This window comes from Tachyglossus aculeatus, chromosome 16 (genome assembly GCF_015852505.1).
Source record: "Tachyglossus aculeatus isolate mTacAcu1 chromosome 16, mTacAcu1.pri, whole genome shotgun sequence".
Classification (NCBI taxonomy): Eukaryota; Metazoa; Chordata; class Mammalia; order Monotremata; family Tachyglossidae; genus Tachyglossus; species Tachyglossus aculeatus.
Window position 1 is genome coordinate 35,483,785 of NC_052081.1, and position 17,623 is coordinate 35,501,407.

At 44.8% G+C, this 17,623-nt stretch overlaps 1 protein-coding gene across 3 annotated transcripts in view; it reads left to right on the top strand.

Moving 5' to 3' along the window:
- The window catches only part of SH3PXD2A (SH3 and PX domains 2A), a 296,411-nt gene that overhangs the window by 77,239 nt on the left and 201,549 nt on the right, over nucleotides 1-17,623 (top strand). The gene's annotated exons all lie outside the window — the stretch shown is intronic.

Sequence of the window (17,623 nt, forward strand, 5' to 3'; positions counted from 1 at the left end):
TTCTGCAGCTGGATAGATGGCAGATTGTGATGAGTATCATTTCCACTTAAAATCATGTCCCTTCTTACCACCACTGCTTTATTCACTAGTGGATGACAGCTGGCAAGTTTTCTTAATAATTTTTCCCTCTTAAACTTTACATTTGGACAAAGAGAGGATCCCTAAGGAAAAAATCAAGTGACATCGTTACTTCATTTGAGCCCATGGCTTAATATGATTTCAAAATTGTTCAACGCAAGAGCATATGACCTCCCAAGTTAATGTTTTTTATTGCCTTTAAATCCATTACTCAAATTTCAATATTAGTAATGTGGAAAAAGCTTGACTGAGTTGATCCTTATTGCAAACACTCATTCAGGTGTGCATCATATAATCAGAGAGCTGGAAGGAACTCTGAGAATCTTTATAAATGTGATCTACATTAAGTAGAAAGAGCTATCCAGTTTCCATTTTAAAAACTTGAAGTAAATACCATAATACTTGATGGGGTTGAAATAATACTGAACCTTTAGGTGTGAAAATGTTCTTTCTTTCTCAGTTAGCAAGCTTCAACCGCAGTTTGCTTGATTCTCTAGAGCTAAGTGGAGTCCTGGGCCCAGATAAGTGGTTTTAGTAATAATAATAGCTTTTTTTGTCAAGTGCTCTATTAAGTGCTAGGTAGGTACAAGATTATCAGATCAGATACCGTCCCTGTGCTGTTTGAAGCTCACAGTCTGAGGGTGGAAGGACAGGTATTTTATCCCCATTCCATAGATGAGAAAAGTGAGGCACAAAGAAATCAAGTGACTTGACCGAGGTCCCACAGCAGGCAAATGGTGGAGCAGGGACCCCACTGCCCCAGGCTCATTCCACTAGATCCAGTGGGTCCCACTTCAAAAACATAATTTACCCAACTGTATGTATGTGCATTTAGGTACACACACAATTCTCTTATAATATGAAAGTCGTGTTTTTGTAGCATTCTGGTAAAATCCAACACTAAGAAAAATGTCCTAGTCACCCATTCCAAAGCTGGGCGCAACACAGAGTTTGTTCCTTCCAGTGCCGCGGTGCACCATATCCAAACAACATCGTGTTGTATCAAACAAACGTTCCTTAATCCCTCGAGGCTCTAGCCAGAGCACAAAGTGGAGACACGTATTATGGCATGGCTGACTGTGTATCAGTTTACATACTGAACTCACGCATTCATTCATTTTTCCATACGCTTTCTATTTTCAACTGTATCTATTCTTTCCCTCCTACTCCGGCTGTACGATTTCCATTTGTCTGCATGTTTTCCCCCATTCAATTACAAACTGCTCGAGGGCAGAGATCACGTCTTTTTCTTTTGTTGTACTCTTCCAAGCGCCTAGTACACCGGTCTGCACACCGAAGGTTCAGTAAATGCTAGCGAATGAACAAACTGATAAAACACAGCGCATACCCCCTTCAGAGCTCATGCTTTTTGCAGGAATAATTTAGGTATCCAGAGTTCTGCTTTTTGATCTAATCATGTTCTTTTGCTAAAAAGCAACCGTGACAACTCAGGAAAGTCATAGCTCGTTTAGTTGTGCATTTGAACTTGGCCTTTGGTGAAGATTTAGGGTCATTTAACCTCTCTCCGAACAATACATTCTTAGCGTCCCTGGGCGCTGGCTCTGGCCTCCTCTGCTTGGCTCGGAATTGGAGTGATTTAGTAAGGATGTAGGTGGTGTTTTCTGAGACATGTTAGCAGAGAACCTGCTGAGCTGTGAGAATTCTGAGCTGTGTGAATTTCTTTTTGTCCAGCTCATTAATCCTGGCCAACAGCAAGAACATCTCAAAATTATGCAGCCCTTGTGTTCTAAGGGGCAAGCGCTCTGTGCAGATGATCTCTTATGCTCACGATGTTCCTGTAAAGCCTGCGATAGGCTGGGATCTTAACCCCATTTTACAGTCCGAGGCCAAGAGGGGTTGTGTCTTGTGCGTGGTCACACAATGGAATGAGGGAGCCAGAAAGAGGGCCCAAATCTCTTGAAGTGGAAGCCAGTGATCTTTTGCTGGGCCTTGCTCGATCTTGGCTTGGATCCCAGTGGCTCCAAATTTCTTTGAAGGGAGGTGTAGAGTGGCTTCTTCAAGCACATGATGGTAGGACCAAGGTAGGTAATGAACACTGGAAAGGCAAAGGAGGACAAGCTAACAACTCTAGGGTCATTGGTTAGAGATGAAGTGGTATTGAAGAACCAAGGGTTCAATATTGACTCAGAACAATCAGGGAGGTGAAGTGAGACCTCCTTAGCCCCCACTCTTCCCTCTCTTGGGTGTTTGTTCCTGGCTGAGTGATTACCTTCCTCTCACCTCTTCTCCCTCAAATCAGTTTCACAAGATACTCGGATAGTGTTCGGAGTAAGGACAGGGAGTGTCCTGGCCCATTTGAAAACCCAGATAACACCCAACTGACAGATGGAGAGACAACTGAGGAGACGGCTGACTCTCAGGGCCAGGGGCTCTGAAATATAACCCACCTGCATGGCTGTTCTGAATTGCTTGGTGCTCCTGTGAAGAGGAAGAATAGTTGTGGTATTTAAGTGCTTAATGTGTCAAGTAGTGTTCTAAGCACTGGGGTAGATACATGGGGCTCTCAGTCTAAATAGGAGGGAGAATAGGGATTGAATCCCTATTTCACAGATGAGGAAGCTGAGGCAGAGAGAAGTTGAGAGACTTGCCCAAAGTCACACACCAGACAAGTGGGAACAGGCATTGCTAGCTATATCCCAGGTCAGCAGCTTAATCGTGCTTCTCCTCGGCCAGATCCAAGCCACTTGGCCTGGCTACATGTTTATGCAAGGTCTTCGACAGGAGTTTTAGTTTTCAACCAGAAATCCCTCTATTGCCAGGATCAGTGGCCCAAGAAAGAAGCCTGTCCCTGGGTGACCATTTATCAGGATGGGAGATAGCTATGGGGAGGGACAGTGGTGGGGGTGAGAAGGCTCCAGTTTCATACACTTGATGTTCTTGGTGCCAGACCTGGGAAACACCCAGAAAGAAACTGGGAATGTGTATGCTTTATAGCCCAGGCTTATCGGCACTCCATCTAGCAATAAGCAGAGCAAGATCCCGAAGGGAAGTGTGAGATTTCTCCTCCTGGCAGGGCGCTGCGATCTGGAGGAGAGGGTGAAGAGCGGGGAATCTGGCAGAAAGACTCGCCTTCAAGATTCTCTCACTCTTTCGCACACGTGTTCGGCAGCATCCACCCAACTCACATGCCAGGGAACACACCTCATCGTGGGCAGATAGCAGGCCGCAGCTGCAGCTTGTTTGGTTTTGAGCGATCGCCCCGCTGACTGCTGCGTGAAACTCCCACCAGGCGCTCACAGGATATCTGTTACAGACGCAGCTGAGTCGGACTGTTCCAGTGATAAGGTTCTTTGTCTTGGACTCTTTGCCAAGTCTGTCCGAAGCCTGCGCGATGTGCGTGTTTGGGGCCAGGCTTCCAAGAACACCATGTGGCATTCTGCTTTTACCCCCACCCGGTCCCTTCCTTGACAGGGAGAGACGAGGTGTGGTTCTCTGGGCAGCATTGGGCTTTTTGGATCAAAAATCACCCATCGACACCTCAACCCCACCCCTTTCCCCATCAGGGACAGAAATGAATGTATTTCAGCTGGAGTGGCCAAAGCAAAATGTGCAGTTGTGCTCTTCCCTCTCTGACTCTGCTTTGGGTGTTGGTTTCTTAAAAGTTAGTTCAGCAACTCTTAGCTGAGGGCTCTGCCTGGCTTTGCCAAAGCATCTTGGAATAGGCAAACAGCTCAGGCAGCTAAGTTTTCTCTGAGTTTGCTGATAATAATAAGCATAGTGGTATTTTAGCACCTATTGTACTAATCGCTGGGGTAGATATAAAATAATCAGGTCCCATATGGGGCACCTAGTCTAAGAGGGAGAATAGGTATTGAATCCCCATTTTACAGATGAGGGAACTGAGGCGCAGAAAAGGTCAAGTGAGTTACCCAAGGTCACACAGCAGACATGTGGCACAGCAAGATTAGAACCCAGGTCCTCTCACTCCCAGGCCCATGTTCTTTCTACTAGGCTAGACTGCTTCTCTCTAGTACCGTGCCACCCATCAAAAATCCCCAATTCAAAGTTATTTAAATATTTATGGAATAAAGTCTTCATCGGTGATGTTTACTGACTGCTTACTAGGTGCAGTGCGCTGTACTATGCGCTTTGGAGAGTATGATACAACACAGTTGGCAGATATGTTCACTGCCCACAGCAAGCTTACAGTCTAGAGGATTTAACTGCTTACTGTGTGCCAACCGTTGTGCCAGAGACTGGGGCAGATGCAAGGTAATCTGACAAATGGGGCAGGCTCCCAATCTGTGATGTGGAGAGAGCAGTATCTTGTCCCCATTTTATAGTGTAGGCAACTGAGGTTGTGACTTGCTCAAGTTCACACAGCAGGCCAGTCAATCAAAATAGAGTTGTTTTGATAATCTTTGCCTTCAGGGAATTTACAATCAAGGCCAGGGGCAGAGCTGAGAATTAGAACCCAGCTCCCCTGACTCTAATCCCCAAAATCCTTCCACTAGGCCAAGCGGCCTCTAAATGCACACATTCTGCCACAACCCGTGCTTTTGATAAGCCTTTTGAGTAGAATGTGATTAGGAAATTAGGGAATGTTCTTCTGACACCGCAAAACTGTTTGGGATCAGGGTGCTTTGTTATCAAAGAAACTGGAAATGCATGCTTGCTCACTCATGGTGTGAAAATGGGTGAGCGTGATGTTTATATCTCCCAGTTTTTCTAGTCTTCCTCTATTTTTAGACTGATTCCCTTGGAGGCCAGACCCCCAGCCTAATATTCATCCTTGTATTTTTTCCCAATGCGTAGTAAAGTGCTTTGTATACAAGGTCTCAAATATAGCCAAGCACCAAATTCTTAATTGCCGATGCCGTGTCCACTCTCTCCCATTATTCCCCATTTCATGTGCTCAGGAAAACCCGGTGTAAAGGGAATGGATGGAGATGGAGAAGAAGGACAGAACTTATTGAGTACAGTGATTGGCCCATCTCCTGGTTTTGTCTTCTAGACTCAGATTATGTGGGCATCAGGTTGACTGACTTGATGCAGTGCTTTCAGTCAGCCTGGCTCTGAGCAGATTTTGGCAAATCTTTATGCCCAGTTCCTGTGATTGAAGGGAGAAGTAGTGTGACCTGATGAGAAGAGGATGGGCCTGGGTTTTAATCCTGGCTCCTCCCCTTGACTGCTCTGTGATCCTGACTACCACTTGTCTGCTGTGTGACCTTGGGCAAGTCACTTCACTTCGCTGGACCTGTCACCTCATCCGTAAAGTGGGGATTGAGACTGTGAGCCCCACAGGGGACAGGGACCGTGTCCAACTCGACTTGCTTGTATCCACCCCAGTGGTCAGTGCCTGGCACATAGTATGCGCTCAACAAATACCATTATTATTATTATTATATTATTATTATTATTATTATTAGATAAGCAGTGTGGCTCAGTGGAAAAGAGCACGGGCTTTGGAATCAGAGGTCATGGGTTCAAATCCCGGCTCCGCCAGTTGTCAGCTGTGTGACTTTGGGCAAGTCACTTAACTTCTCTGTGCCTCAGTTACCTCATCTGTAAAACGGGGATGAAGACTGTGAGCCCCACGTGGGACAACCTGATCACCTTGTAACCTCCCCAGTGCTTAGAACAGTGCTTTGCACATAGTAAGCCCTTAATAAATGCCATTATTATTATTATTATTATTAAGTCACTTGATGATCCTGTGTGTGTAAAATGGGGACTAAATATTTGTTTTCTCCCTTCCTTACAATGTGAGTTCCATGTGAGACGGGGACTGTGTCCAACCAGTTTAGCCAGTGCTTGGCACATAGTAAGCATTTTACAAATACCATGATCTCTATTACCATTATTATTCTTAGAAGGTAATTCATGGGAATTTCTAAATGTGTAGCATAGGTCACTATAGCCACCTAATAATATTTATTTACTGATTATAGATCTTAGAGCTTGTAATAATAATAATAATAATAATGGCATTTATTAAGTGCTTACTATGTGCACAGCACTGTTCTAAGCACTGGGTAGGTTACAAGGTGATCAGGTTGTCCCTCAGGGGGCTCACAGTCTTAATCCCCATTTTACAGATGAGGTAACTGAGGCACAGAGAAGTTAAGTGACTTGCCCAAAGTCACACAGCTGACAATTGGCGGAGCTGGGATTTGAACCCATGACCTCTGACTCCAAAGCCCATGCTCTTTCCACTGAGCCACGCTGCTTCAAGAAACTTTAGATGTTCCTGAGTAGGAGGATGGAATCAGTCAATCAATCATTGGTATTTAAGGAGCACTTACTCTGTGCAGAGCACCATACTACTCTGGGAGAGTACAATACAACAGAGTTGGTGGACAGGTTCCCTGCCCACAAGGAGTTTACAGTCTAGAGAGGGAGGCAGACATTAAAGATGGGACCAGGCTCTGGATTAAGAAGAGGAGCTAAGCTCACCCAAGCTGTCACTATATTCATTTTCATTTAGGGTCCAGGGGTGGCAATGCTACCTTTGAAGGCCATCTCCTCTCTGATTATTTCTAATTTTTATTGCAGTTCATCCAGCCTAGCGCACCATCACTGGCTCTTTCGGGAGCGCGGGCCGAAACAGGGGAACAGAGTTACTTTAGCTTAGCTTGGGAGAGAGGATGGCGGCCCGGGACCTTTGGAAAGTACACGCCTGTTCTTGAGCCGGGGCAGTGGTGTTTGGTCAAGTTATCATAATACAGGGGTGTCTGTCACACAGTATGTGTTGTGTGAGAGATGCCAAGCACCTCCAATGCGACATATTTATTATCTGTTGGGTGACAGCTTCAGCCCGCAGGGGAGCCGTGCGCCTATTGGATCAACATCTTTTAAGTGACTTACAAGCTGTGGGAACCCTGAGGAATGTGGCATTTTTCCTAAAATAAGTGACATTTCTTTATAGGGATGGAGTGGGCGGGGATTGCTTTTCTGTTTGGGAGATGGATGTATGGGACAAGCTTTCTGGAGGTGGATGAGGGTGGAGGAAAGAGCTGTAGGGGTGATTCAGCCCCATACCATGGAACTTAAAAGACTTCCCAGATTTCTAGTGGAAATGTCTTTTTTTTTTTTTTGGCTGCAAGGAAGTTTCCCTCTTGGGATTGCACTTTTCTGGACTTTCTGCTTTCTTTACTCCATATACATTTTGTTGATTGCACTGGTGAGTGGGCCAGGTTGGAGGGTTTAATTTGAAAACTGCCTCAGAGCAGTTTCCCAGCACCGACAACGATGTATGGTTTTTCTTTGTCTTCAGAGAAAACACCAGTGATGGGGAAATTCACCTGAAAGATGAATGTGGGACCCTCAGCCTTGGCCTGGCCATCCTTTGTGTTATCCTTAATGACTCCAGCACCTGCCACTGTTTTCTCTTTTAGATCCTTGTGTCTTCTTGCTGACCAAGCTTCCACTGGAAGAGAGCTGCTCCTTTCTAGATAGCAGTTTGTCCTGCTTTCCGTCCTTAGCAGTTGACTCTCAGTTTTCAACTGAGATGCAACATTGTCCGAGGCTTTATTTTTATTGGGTCCTTAGAACACTTCTTGTACCCTCCTAGCTTTGTTTCCCAATTTCAGCTCTCCATACAATGGTTCGGGTATCCCACTGTCCCTCACTCTCTTCACCTGCCCCATCCAGCACAGGGGTGTTGACTGGGATTTTGTCTTGCCATTGGATAGTGAGCGTAGCTCATAAATGATGCTGATTATTTCGTTCACGGAACCAGACGTGAAGCCTGTGTGTGGTCCAGTTCTCTGAGCCGTAGGGGAGGTCGGACCATGCTACAGCTCTGTAGGTCTTTACTTCAGTCTGGAGGCAGGGACACAGTACAATTAACACAAACACAATCCAAGAGCTGAGGCAGGAAACTGGAAACCTTATGGAATACCGGCCTGTGTGAGCTGCCAATCGGCCAATGTGAACTTTTCTCCCCACTTTCCCGGGGAGGTCCTCTGCCCTGAAGTGGGGGCGTGAGGTGTCCAACAGATGTGTTCTCCACAAAATTCTTCCTACACAGTTCTTCACAGTGGCTCCATGAGTCGATTTCCCCTTGGTGGGTTCCAGGGAAGGAAATCGCAGGGAGGGGAGTGTGACCTCATTAAAACCCTAAGCTGCTTTTTTGGCATGAAAAATGGAAACAGAGGGATGGAGCAAAGGGCTGGGGTGACCCCAGTTATCAAACTTCTGGAGTTTCCTCTATCGCAGTGCAGTAGTAATAGTATGTATTAAGTGCTTACTATGAGCAAAGCGCTATAGTAAGCACTGCAAGAAATATGAAGGTGAAAATTAGAGACTTAGGCAAAACTGTCCCCTAAGGTCCGGCCTGAATTTGGGAAGCTAAAGCTTTCCTGTTCCTGCTGTAACTAGAGGAACAGTTTTTCAGTTGATCATCCTAGATTCCACCTTTCCTCTTCTATCCTCCCATCTCCCTCCTGCTTTTCCCTCAGTCATGCAGTGTACCCTATGGGCAGATTGTGATGGGCACCTCTAGAATGATTCACTGGATGTCCCCCCCATCTTACCTCCTTCCCTTCCCCACAGCACCTGTATATATGTATATATGTCTGTACATATTTATTACTCTATTTATTTATTTTACTTGTACATATCTATTCTATTTATTTTATTTTGTTAGTATGTTTGGTTTTGTTCTCTGTCTCCCTCTTTTAGGTTGTGAGCCCACTGCTGGGTACGGACTGTCTCTATATGTTACTAACTTGTACTTCCCAAGCGCTTAGTACAGTGCTCTGCACACAGTAAGCGCTCAATAAATACGATTGATGATGATGATGAAGCTATTTCACTTTTTCTGCTCTAAGAGAACCACTGGTGTACCCTCTCAGAACTTCATGCATCCGTTTATTTCTCTCCTTAGACTGTAAACCTTCCCACTGGAGACTGAAAGCTCCTTATGGACAGGGATTGTGTCTACCAACTCCATTGTATTGTACTTTCCCAAGCACTTGGTTCAGCGCTCCGCTCACAGTAAGCGCTCAATAAATACTAATGATTGGCTAATTGATCATGGATGTTACAGGCCCAAGTGTGACCCCTTGGAAGAAAAAAGCGAGTTCACCCACTTCAAGTTTTTGGCTTGGTGTGGCTGCGAGGAAGGATCATTTCCTTAGATGAGAAGAGAGTTTATGTGCATTAGTTTTGGGCCATTCAAAGAGCTTGGCTGGATGGGGGAGGGGGTGGCCGGGTGGTGCCTAGTGGGAATATTGCTTCGTCTGTTCCACCGAGAGCACAAGATCCGAATGCTTACTCAGCATGAAGCGATTTACTCCAAAGGAGTGGGTGGCCTGCCGTGTTTCCTTAGCACGCACTTCTGCCAAAATGAATCCCCCACCCGAATAGTTGTCTCAGACTAGAACAGACTTACTTTTCTTCCTCAGAGCCCCTCGAAGGAGCTGGCATGGGAAATGCCAAGTCAGATGAGTCTCAATCATTTCAAAGCAAGGGAAAACAAAAAAAATGGTGAAACCCCAAGTTCTAATTGTCCTCATGGAAAGGAGATAGGTGTGATCATTTGTAAACTTCAAAAGTTGAAAACTGGCAGGCTATCTAAAAACCGTACTTCTCCTCTGGAGCTAGGATTCAGCTCCTATTCGAGCTCTATTCTCTAAGCCGATGGGAGGTGAAGTCTCCTATAATGTGAGAATTGGGTTCTTGAAAAAACCTCCTGTTCAGGATAACCTGCGCCATGGTGCTGTGACCTTTTTCAATGCCAAACTTGTGCACAAGATTGGTATCTTTTTCCCCAATAACGCAACACAAGGAGCCCTAATTGTGTTCTAGCAAAATGAAGTGTCCCGAGGATCCCCAAGGTGCTGGGCCAGGCAGGTTTAAGTGAAGTTTTTTTTTTCCCCTTATTGTATTTGTTCCTATGTGCCAGGCAGTGTTGTAAGCGCTGGGGTAGATACAAAGTAATCAGGTTGGACACAGTCCCTGTCCCACATCGGGCTCACAGTCATAATCCCCATTTTACAGATGAGGGAACTGAGGGACAGAGAAGTGAAGTGACTTGACCAAGGTCACACAGCAGACAAGTAGTGAAGCTGGGATTAGAATCCAGTTCCTTCTGGGTCCCAGGCCTAAGCTCTAGCCACTAAGTCATGCTCTTCTCTTGTTGAGCATGCCATCCTCCCGCAGCATCTCCCAGCCCAGCTCTCATATTACAAACCTATATGAGTGGTCACCCACGTCACCTGGGCTTCAGGCTGATCCTGTCCCCCTCACTTCCTCTCCTGTTTATCACCACTGAGGCCTGCTCATGGAAACACCGGTCGGGAGACCCTAGAGGAATATGCCAAATTGGACTTTTTTTTTTTTTTTTTGCCAGACTCACCCAGCTGTAGTTTATTGTATCTTTTTTGTTGATATCCCCCGTCTCCTCCCTCTAGATAAACAGTGCTAAGTTCCCCACATGGTGATTCCGTTGATGTTGAAGGGAGTCCTGCTAGCCAAACTCAATTCATGCCAGCAGTGATCCTGGAAGTTTGGACTGTAGCAGGGCCAACTTGAGTCAGTCGCACATTGGAGTAGTTTCGAGGATCTTCCTGCGTGAAAATGCACTGACAGCAGAATTTTCACTGGTGAGGCCTTTTCTCCTGGCTTGTTAAACCAAACCCCTAAATAAGCATTGCCTTTCCCTGGGTTAGACCAAAGGTTCGTTGACCAGGTTTTCAGGCCCTGGCAGTGGCACCATGATGCTGGCAGGAAGCGTAGCCTAATGGAAAGAACAAGGGGGTGGGAGTCGGGAATGCTGGGTTCTAGGCTCAGCTCTGCCACTTTCCTGCTGTATGATCTTGGGTAGTTCACTTAACTTCTCTGTGCCTTGGTTTCCTCAGTTGTAAAACAGGGATACAGTGCCTGTCCCTCCTCCTTAGACTGTGAGTCCTTTGAGGGTTGGAAAATGTGCCCCACTTGCTGATCTTGTTTCTACCCCAGGGCTTGGCGTGTAGTACGCACTTAATATTAATAATAATAATAATTGTGTTATTTGTTAAGCGCTTACTGTGTGTCAGACATTGCACTAAGTGCTGGCTGGATACAGGCAAATAGGGTTGGGCACAGTTCCTATCCCACACGGGGCTCACAGTCTCAATTCCCATTTTACAGATGAGGTAACTAAGGCACAGAGACGCGACGTGACTTGCCCAAGGTCACACAGCAGAAATAAATACCCTTCCTAAGCATTCATCCTGAGAAGCAGCAAGGACTAGTGGATAGAGCACGAGCCTGAGAGTCAGAAGGACTTGGGTTCTAATCCACCACTTGTCTACTGTAAGACCTTCGGCAAGTCATTTAACTTCTCCCTGCCTCAGTTATCTCACCTACAAAATGGGGTTTAAGACTGTGAACCCCATGTGGGACAGGAACTGTGTCCAACCTGATTAACTTGTATCTACCCCAGCACTTAGAACAGTGCCTGCCATATAGTAAGCGCTTAACAAATACCATTATTATTATTATGGTTAGGAATGTTCCATCACACATCCCTAAGTCTTTCATGCTGCATTTCATTCAGTCGTATATACTGAGCACTGTACTAAGCGCTTGGGAAGTACAAGTCGGCAACATATAGAGACGGTCCCTACCCCACAATGGGCTCACACTCTGGTAATTATTCATTGTGCATCGCTCATCCATGAATTTATCCCAACCCCTCTTGAACCTGCTGATATTTTCAACCTGTAAGTGGTAACAAAATCCATAAGGTTACCCACTGCTGTGTGGTACTCTTCCATTTTACCAAGGAGAGGAAACCTCAAACATGATCTTTTTTTTCTTTTAGTAACTGGCCCCTTCTCATTCTTTTTACTGGCAGCAACCACGTTATCAAATCACTCTAAAAGCAATGGTCTGTTTATTCACCAGGTTGTCTCCCTGTTGTTCCCAATGGGAAAATGGGAAGATTTTTTTCTTTTGCACTGGCGTTCATTTCAAAATTTTGAGCCGTTGCTTTGACTACCTTGTAGACTTCGGTTGGTCATAATGTGGGGTTGAGATGCTGAAACTGTCGTGTTTCTCTCTCTCTCTCTCTCTCTCACATACACACACACACACACACACACACTGCATAAAATAAACTCATCTGGATAGTCTTTATTTTATTTTCAAGTTAGGCGCGGCCTGGGGGAGATTATTTCTTTGAAAGACATCTCGTGGGGTAGAAAAATGTTGTCTGAGCCGCTGGTTAGAAATATTTCTCTTCCAACCTACTGGCCGGGTGGTGGGGATTAAGGAAAACGCAGACACAAACATTTGGGTCTGTTATTTTAGAAATGTCTCTAGGATTGGGTGACATGGAGTTTAGTTTTGATAACTAGGTTCAGCAAAATTCATCCCCAGATATTTGTGGAGTGGAGAGGAAAATGACAGGCAAATCACCTGGGGGTCTTAGAGTTTAAAATCAGTCCATCGATAATAGCATTTATTTAGAGCTCCTAGTGCAAAGAACTTTAATACATGTACAGCAGTATCCAATGTGAATCCCCATTCTGAAGGTAGGAGTACTGATATCTGGGGAAATATACATTATTAATTATGCTATAAACATATAGTACTAAATAAGGCTAAATTAAGATGATTCAGCAACAACAGAAAAACAAATTAATTTTGGTTGGAGGGGTAGTCCTCATCCTCTCACTGTTCCAGAAAGGGCCACCTTGGGTTAACAACTGCCACCAGCTTCCCAGCACTGCACATAATACTAATAATAATAATAGTGGTATTTGTTAAGCACTTACTATGTGTCAAGCACTGTTCTAAGCGCTGGGGTAGAATCAGGTTGCCCCTCATGGGGCTTACAGTCTTAATCCTCATTTTACAGATGACAGAACTGAGGCACAGAGAAGTCAAGTGACTTGCCCAAGGTCACACAGCAGACAAGTGGCGGAGGCGGGATTAGAACCCGTGACCTCTGACTCCCAAGCCCAGGCTCTTGCCACTGAGCCACGCTGCTTCTCTAGGCCACGTACACATGTCACGGCATGTTGTGTCCGACAGGAAGCTTAGTATGGCGGGGAACTGCAGACCACAAAGCCGTGGTGGTGAGGGAGCCTGGAGTGACCTGGAGCCAATCTCGGCCCACCTTGAGCTCTTGTGGGTAGAAATAGGGTTGGGATAAATGACACAGACTCGTGTGTGTTTGATTATTAATAACTGAGGTATTTGTTAATTGCTAAATACATGTGAAGCACTGTTCAAATAATAATAATTGTGGTATTCGTTGAGCACTTTGTGTCAAAAACTGTACTACGCACTGGGGTAGATACAAGATAACTGGGTTGGACACAGTCCCTGTCCCACATGGGACACTAAGTCTTAATCCCCATTTTACAGATGAGGGAACTGAGGCACGCAGAAGTGAAGTGACTTCCCCACGGTCACACAGCGGACAAGTGGCGGTGCTGGGATTAGAACAGGTGTTCTTTCAACTCCTAGGCCCATGCTATATCCACTTGGCCTCGTTGCTTCATTAAGTGCTGGGGAAGATACAAAATAATCAGGTCAGACACAGACTCTGTCCCACACAGGGCTCACAGACTAAGTAGGAAGGAGAAGAGATATTGAAACCCCATTTTACAGATAAGGTAACTGAGGCACAGAGAAGTTAAGTGACTTTTTCAAGGTCAAACGGCAGGCATGTGGCCGAACGGGGATTAGAAGCCGAGTCCTGTGATTTCCAGGCCCATGCTCTTTCCACTAGGCTATGCTCCTCATTTATTTTGGCAGGAGTAAGTTTAAGATGTGTTCATTGACTAGAGAGGAAAATCTTTCACCAGAGGGGTTAGAAGGGATGGTTGGAAATGGTAAATGGTGAAAACTGGGAAGGGCTCTTGAGTAGCTACACTTTCAGGTCTTAGAGTGAAAAATCCATCTTCCTGCTGTCTTTTGGACATTTTCATTTTAAACCTTAAAGGATGCCTCAGCATCTCCTGTTTCAGTGTCACCGGTGGGAAAAGAGAACTGTTCTCTTTCTGGCCGTTTGAACCTATGCCATCGTTTTCCAAGGAGCAGCTGCTTTCGGTGTGCAGTGCTTGGCTTCTGTCCGGAGAAATGGCAGTTCAGATCAAGATGAAGTGGGGTGTGTCGAGTCGTCGTCATCAGACCGCAAAATCCCTGGATCTCCACTGACAGCCGATTCATTCAATCATATTTATTGAGCACCTACTGTGTGCAGAGCACTGTACTAAGCGCCAATGCCCCCGAAACTTCAAGGAAATAATGATCATTATCTTCTTAATTGAGCAGAGGTTTTTTTTATGGTATTTGTTAAAGCGCTTACTCTGTCCCCAAGGCTGTATTAAGCATCATCATCATCAATCGTATTTATTGAGTGCTTACTGTGTGCAGAGCACTGTACTAAGTGCTTGGGAAGTACAAGTTGGCAGCATATAGAGACAGTCCCTACCCAACAGTGGGCTCACAGTCTAAAAGGGGGAGACAGAGAACAAAACCAAACATACTAACAAAATAAAATAAATAGAATAGATATGTACAAGTAAAATAAATAGAGTAATAAATATGTACAAACATATATACATATAATAGAGTAATAAATATGTACAAACATATATACATATATATATATATATATATATATATATATAAGCATGGATACAAGCTAATCAGCTTGGACCCAGTCCATGTCCCACATGGAGCTCAGATGGGGTAACTGACTAGAGAAATGAAGTGACTTGCTCAAGGTCACACAATAGACAAATGGCGGAGCCAGGATTAGAACCCAGTTCCTTCTGATTCCCAGTCCCATGCTCTCTCCACTAGGCCACACTGCTTCTCTAGAGTTTGGGTTCTTTCCTTGAGTGGATGTATTCCAGAACTACAAGGAAGATGAACTGGAGTCCAGTATTCTATTTCTGCCTTCTGATTTCCCCCAAATATCCAGCAGTCCTTTAGATTAAGATGACCAGGCTGTAATTGCTGGCCCAGGGCTGCTCCAAGCCTGCCCTTCCCAGGCACTTAACTTTTCAGTGCCTCAGTGTCTTCATCTGTGAAATGGGGATTCAATATCTGGTATCCCTCCCCCTTGGTGAACCCTGTGTGCGACAGGGCCAGGGTTCAACCTGACGATCTCGTATTTACCCCAGCGCTTAGTACAACGAAAGCGAGTGCCGTTCAAATACCACAATAATTCTTATTGTTAAGCACATGCCAGGATCACTACAGGTCCTTCTCCACTGATGCTCATCACCATTCTCTGCACACTTTACTTTCTTCCAGCACTTTGGGCCAATAAGCATTGATTTACCCAGAAATACAGGAGGTGTGCAAGATTAAGATTTAGAGTTTTAACAACTTCACTAAGAACTGAAAGACTGGCTTAGGAAATTAGGGAAGAGAAGAAACCAACAACAAGCATTTAAGAGAACACGCAATCACACTGCACTCAATTCTCCACTACTGTTGTTCTTGACAAGCCCCATGCTAAGAAACTCACATTATAGTGCACATGCCTAACCAATGCCACATGTATGCAAACAAACATTTCTTTTGACATTGCATCACTTTCTAATAATAATGTTGGTGTTTGTTAAGTGTTTATTATATGCCAAGCACTGTCCTAAGCACTGGAGTAGATACAAGGTAATCAGGTTGTCCCACGTGGGGCTCACAGTCTTAATCTCCATTTTTACAGATGAGGGAACTGAGGCACAGAGAAGTTAAGTGACTTGCCCAAAGTCACACAACTGACAAGTGGCGGAGCTGGGATTAGAACCCATGACCTCTGACTCCCAAGCCCGGGATCTTTCCACTGAGCCACGCTGCTTCTCATGCTGATAGACATGCAGTGCCAGAAAAAAATAAAGTTCCCTAATTCCCCAAATGCATTCTACCCAAAATGAAACTCATGTCCTGTGAGAATCGAGTGTAGAACTGAGTGGTCAGCGTGCCTGGCAATAGCAACAAATGTAAAGGCCAAAGCCCATAACCTCAAGAAGCTTACATTCTAACAGGAGAAGCTGTAAGCACAAGTTATTTACATTTAGTGTTACCAGAGAAAACAGTTTTATAGCTGTTGATACCAGGGGTATGGCAGGTTCAATAGATTAAAAAAAGTGTAATCAACATCAATTTGTGTATGTATAGGTGCTAAAGATGGAATAAAGCAAAAAGAGCATTAAATAAAAATCCAAATAAAAATTCCTAACCCATGTGCTCAAGCCCCCAAGACTCTCCGGAGGCATCTTAATCTCCATTTCTCTTTAGCCCTTTCAGAGATATTTGGCTAAATACCTCTCCTTCCTGCTGACTTTATCCCAAAGGCCACCTCATGTGGTCACAAATGTCAGTCTTGTCCCTGTTTTGGCTGTGCCATCACCACGTTGCCCAGCTGCCCTCTGAGTGCAGTTGCTACCTGCCGACTCTCAATGGCGATGCCTTCTTTGCCTGTGAAGTTGTTCCTTTCTCTCAGCTGGAAGGCATTCTTGTTTAGCTATCTGATATGACCTCTGTCTTTTGATCAGTCATTTGACAGTGAACATTCTGAATTACATTGTTGATAGTGCTGAAGTATGCTTGATGGGCATATATATCTATATATAGATATATAGCTATATAAAATCTATATATAGTTGGGTAGGGACCGTCTCTATTGCCGACTTGTACTTCCCAAGCGCTTAGTACAGTGCTCTGCACACAGTAAGCACTCAATCAATATGATTGAATGAATGACTATATATCTATTCTCCACCACCCTGCCAAAATATTTTCTCCAACTCAAAGATTTTACCTCAGAATTGACCAGACCTTTCTAAAGCACTTAAATGAACTTCCTGTCACCAATCTTTTAATGTATTTGAGATTTTTATGCACAACAAAAGTTCTAAAAGAAGTTCTTACCTAAAACAGAATTCTAAAGGAGGTCATTTCCTACTCCATCACAGTGTACAATCAAAGTTTTTCTTCAAATCTGTGAACAAGTTTAAAACCAGGGCAATTTATACTTGGATCCTCTGACTGTCCATCTCTCTGCATCTCCGTTGGTCTCTTTCTCTCACCATCTCTGCCTGTTGATTGACTTTCCTTGTGTATCTTCCCACAAACTGCTTGTTACAGTGTGGAGCAGAAAACTCTTTGAGGAAAGGTCCAAATTTCTTCCACCCAGCAGGTCCGTCCCTGAAAAAACACAAGCGCTTTTGGGTTTGGAAGCTAGGGGAAGAGGGAGGTCTCCTAGCAGCAAAATGGATTTATTTTTTTTTAATTAAAATATCATCTGGGTCTGTTTCTTTGGAGTGGTTTTAATAAGTTGGGTGGTCTGTCTGCAGAAACAGGTAGAGCCTTCTTCCTTGCTCGCCCGGGGAAGAAGAGTGGCTCGCCTGAGCAGACAGTTTATGAAAGAAACCGGGCCCCCAGAATCTAATCCGTGCCGACAAAGCGTTTTCAGAAGTGAAGTCTAGGATCTAATTTTAGCAACCCAGAAAGAAAACATTCAGATGCCTGACCTAGCTCTGGGGTAGTGTGTGGGGCCCTTTTCATCAGTTTATTCCAGTAGACCTTTGATCTACAGAGGCCTCCCAGAGTCCACCCTGTGCAGTATCGT